Consider the following 4939-nt stretch of genomic DNA (forward strand, 5'->3'; position numbering starts at 1 on the left):
GCAGGCTGGGCCAGAGTTCCCGGATTTGATGGAGCGATGTGCATCTTCATTCAGGCAGTGTTACACCCTCCTATCCTGGGAGGTCCGGATTTAGGGTTTGAAATAATGCCAAGGCAAAAGGCACTGTCTTTATCCGTTGCCACAGATAAATAGCACACACTGTAAACAGAAAGACTTTCTTTCCCAACCAAATTTCTCAAAACCTACAGGGAAGCTGGGATGAGGCTGAGATATGACAGTGGGTAAGCCCTGCTCATGGCTGACCCAGGTTCTATCCCCAGCGTCCTGTATGGTCCTCCGAGGCCCCAGGAATGATCCCTGAGCACAGAGCCAGGAGTAAACTCTGAGCACCGTGGGGTGTGGCCCTTCAAACAAAAACAAATAAACAACCTCCACTTCTCTCCTCCCCCCACCCCCAAATAAAATAGCCCACAGAGGCCTAGGGCTAATGTGGGTGAGTTTGATGATTATACTTATCCAGTCTACCCTGTTCAGTGGTGTGTTGGGAAATGCTTTACAATACTGCTACTCTGATCTCTAGTGTTAGTTGGTTTCCACAATATCCTGTTTTAACCTCCAAGAGAAGACACTGGATACTGAAATAGCAGGAAAAGCAAAGTAGTAGATAGCGGACTGTTCCCACCATACCAGGACAATAAGGGCCCCTATGTAATTTGTGAACCTCATTATAAAGTGAACATGTGGGGTCCAGGTTGAAATTTTATTAACAATTTCTAGGGGGTGACAGCATTAGACCAAGGACACTGGGCTCTGAGAGCGGGACTACAAGAGGCTGACTACTCAGCTCCCACATGCCAGAAAGTCAGTCCTGGATACAATACAGGTAAAAAGCCTCAAGAAGATAGAATATAGTAAGAGCTAGTAGCTGGAGCGATAGCACAGCGGTTGGGCGTTCGCCCTTCATGCAGCCGACCCGAGTTCGATTCCTCCGCCCCTCTTGGAGAGCCCGGCAAGCTACGGAGAGTATCGAGCCCACACGGCAGAGCCAGGCAAGCTACCCGTGTGTATTGGATATGCCAAAAACAGTAACAATAAATCTCTCAATGAGAGACATTACTGGTGCCCGCTCAAACAAATCGATGAGCAACGGGATGACAGTGAAGAGGTAGCAAGGTAATTTGAAAATAAATAATTTTTCCTTATATCTATCAGGTATAAAGAAAGGCCTGGTTTTCAAACGGTTGGAAACTCTCAAAAACTGTTATTTGTATTGCTTACACTTCAATTTTTCAGTCCTCTATGTTCATACGGGCACATGTCAGGTGTTAAATTTATTGCCCTGAATGATGTATCTAGTGACATCTGCATGTCCTTGTCACTGTCCTTTTGTGTCAGCATCCCAGCTTCTGAGTCAGATCTAATTTGGTGTCCTATCCATGGTTAAGATAGAATCCAGTGGTGATGCATGGAGTACTGGACCCTCATGTTCCATTAGTGCCACAGAACATATGTGCTAACTTCCTCTTGCCCAGACTCTCCCATCACCTGTCTACCACTATACAGCAACTATAAGTTATTATCTGACATCTCAGAATTTTCTAGTTTGTGCATTTTCTTTGGGGGCATTTATGGCACTTTACTTTTTCTAATTTTTCTTCTGTGTCCTGTTCATTCCTCAGATCATGGTGAGTCCATCATGACAGTCCTCATCACATCATGGTGTCCTGCTTCAGATCCAGATTCTGCTTGCACCACCTTAGCTAGTCTCAGCTTCATGAGATCTAGTCTTGTTTGGTCCCTGGGATGTCTGACATAGAGTAGGGTATAGTTGGTGAACTTCTAATTATTTCTTTTGGCAGACTCTGAGCACTCCCAAACTGTCTTTTGTTCTACCCAGGTTCTTGCTGTAGGCATTTAATCCCTAGACCAAGACCAGGGGTAATGAGGTCCTTCCTTAGAAAACAAAGGTGCAACAACCCTGGCCCAGAGACACAGTAGTGAGTCCCAGAAGACACCACAGCATTGGAGAGATCTCTCCAGGCCCCATACCAGATCAATTTCACCGGGGCACCCCAGGTGGAGCAGGTGCAGTCTCCCTGCTTACTCCAGATGGAATCCCAGTAACTAAGAGATTCCACAAGCAAGGCCCAGGTATGCGGGTTCCAGGAATAAATCTCTAGGGCACATGGTGGCAGAGGACCCGGGCTGTCTCCCCCCAGGTCCCTGCCCACCCGGCAGACTGGCTGTCATGCTCACAATTTGCTTCTAGGCATCATCTTAGCGTACCAACAGCCCTAACCCAGAGAGACGGCAGCAAGTCCCAGAAAACACCACAGTGCTGGAGATCTCTCCAGGCCCAATACCGACCCAATTTTACCCGGGCACCCCAGATGGAGCAGGTTCAGTCTCCCCGCCTACTCCAGATGGAATCCCGGTGACTAGAACTTCCACAAGCAACCCTCTCTGCCCCCCCCCCCGCCCCCTATGTAGGTTCCAGGAATAAATCTCCAGACCATATGGTGGCAAAGGACCTGGGCTGCCCCTCCCGGGGTCCTGCCTGGCCAGTAGACTGACTGCCATGCCTACAATTTGCCTCTGGGTGCCATTAGGCCTGGTCCAGAGACTCCCAAGTGAATCCTAAAATGGATTAGTGCCATACAGAGATGTCTCTGGAACCCAACCATTTACAATTGCAGCCGTGCGAGCTCTTATGATGTTCAAAATGACCAATGGAAAATAAATTATCTAGTGTCTGCCCCTGCCAGATAGGCTTGAAAGGTGGTGGGAAATTTTTTTTTTTCTTTTTGGGTCACACCCGGCGATGCACAGGGGTTACTCCTGATTCATGCACTCAGGAATTATTCCTGTCGGTGCTCGGAGGACCATATGGGATGCTGGGAATTGAACCCGGGTCGGCCGCGTGCAAGGCAAACGCCCCACCCGCTGTGCTATTGCTCCAGCCCCGGTGGTGGGAAATTTTGAGCAAAACATGATGCCCAAAATTAGAGAGACTATTGGGGAAATTGTCTGCCATAAAGGCAGGGTAAGGACTGGGATGTGGGTGGTGGAAGGTGTGCACTGATGGAGACATGGGCGTTCCATCATTGTATGGCTGAGTCTCAAACATGAAAGCTTTATAATTCTATCTCGCAGTGATACAATTTTAAAAAAAGTGATGTGGAGTTTATGTTCCATTCAATCAGCTTAATCAATGGCTGGACAAATAACAGTACCCTACATTATGAAAAAAAAAAAAGAAAAAAGTGCTTAGAGATTTTTTTTTTTTGCACAATACCCAGGAGCCAAAGAGGTCAGTGGTGCTCATTCAGGCCTTCTCTCTGCTTTGCCACTTTTACCAAATGAGGCAAGTTCCCTGTGCTCCAAACTTTTTCCTCTATTCAGACCTCACTCCCAGAATTTTAGTCCACATGGAAAAATCACATGCTTTTCTGGCTATCTCTGCCAGACACTACTCTTCCCCGCAGGCTACAGGAAGTGGGCTTTTCCTGTGGCAAAATTTTTTCTTAGGATTCACAGATCTACTATCTTCTCCAATGGGACATCAAACTAGGCTGTTCCTATTGCTCTTGAATAAAGTCTGATAAAATGTGATGGAAATCTAGACTGGGAGAGTACCACAGGGGTGGAGAAGCAGAATGAGTGGGAGAAATACTGGAGTTGGTTTTGATGTGTGTGGATTAAATGACATGGACAAGGAGAAAAAGACATCTAGGCTGGTTTTTATGTTTTGATTCATTGAAATTGTAGAAGCAGCTCCTTCTCCTCATCCTCCCACTTGCCAGCTTCCTAGTCTTCAGATGGCCTTCACCCCGCAAATTGGTGATCTCCATTATGGCAACCGTCAGCCCCAGCATAGTGATTGGACTGGAGAATTGCTGGATTCACTACAGAGTCTAGTCCACTACCTGGCCTGTGAGACATTCTAAGAAACGGGGGCCACACCTGGTGGTATTCAGGAGTTATTCCTGGCTCTGTACTCAGGAATCACTGATGGTAGGCTTGGGGGACCAATGGAATGCCAGGGATTGAATCCAAGTAAGTTGTGTGCAAGATCAATGATGATGAACCAGGTTTTGACCTAGACTTATTTTGTATACCTAACCACTACATTGAGGATTTGGAGAAAGAAACCTCTTAGACTAATCATGGACAGGACCAAGTGACTTGCTTGTGATGTAATAAAGGAGATGGGAGACCATCACATTGTAGCCCTATGTGTGCTCAAGGTGTCTACAAAATCTTTACTGACTGGCTGGATTACATCAAAGCCCAAAATAAAAAACAGTGACAGATCAAGTCCTATGACCGTTGATTTCATCTGACTAGTTACTTCAATGACCAGTTAACTGGAGTCACCAATGGAGATTATCAACTTTAACTGGAAAGAAGGTCTTTATATGGAAGACATCTTTGACACTGGCAAAACAAAGCAAACTTTACTGTCCTTGTCAAGCAGCATAATCCCAAGATGGTCAAGGTTGCAAGTTTATTGGTGAAAAAGACCCCTCACAGCATTGAATATAGACCAGACTTTGTTGGATTTGAAATTCTAGACAAGTTTGTCCTTGACTATAATGAATACTTCAGGAACTTGACCCATGTCAGCAGCAAAAACAGAAAGGCCAAATACAAAGAGATGTGAGAGTTCCAGTTAGATCTGGAAACCCTGGAATTCCAAGTGAAGATATCATTAAAATTAGCAAATGTTGCCAGCTGCTTAACTGAGCTTCTTGAATGCATTCTATATCAATTTTGTCTTTTTGGGATTTTAGAAATGTCAGTTGATGTATTCCTTAACTCTTTTATTGCACTATGAACCTAGACTGTCAGTTCCTTTTCAGTGTATTGCAGTTTGACTCATGAATGAATTCTCTCTGAACTGACACCACAACTGAATGGAAAGATTGAAATTGTATCTGTAAGAAACACTGAAAGAGAAGAAACATTAGTTTTTTAA

The 4939-nt window shown here is 45.3% G+C and overlaps 1 pseudogene; it reads left to right on the forward strand.

Moving 5' to 3' along the window:
- Nucleotides 1–3813: 3813 nt before the first annotated feature.
- Nucleotides 3814–4624, forward strand: LOC129398770 (hypoxanthine-guanine phosphoribosyltransferase-like; annotated as a pseudogene).
- Nucleotides 4625–4939: the final 315 nt, after the last annotated feature.

The sequence above is a fragment of the Sorex araneus genome, chromosome 5 (assembly GCF_027595985.1).
Source record: "Sorex araneus isolate mSorAra2 chromosome 5, mSorAra2.pri, whole genome shotgun sequence".
NCBI lineage: Eukaryota > Metazoa > Chordata > Mammalia > Eulipotyphla > Soricidae > Sorex > Sorex araneus.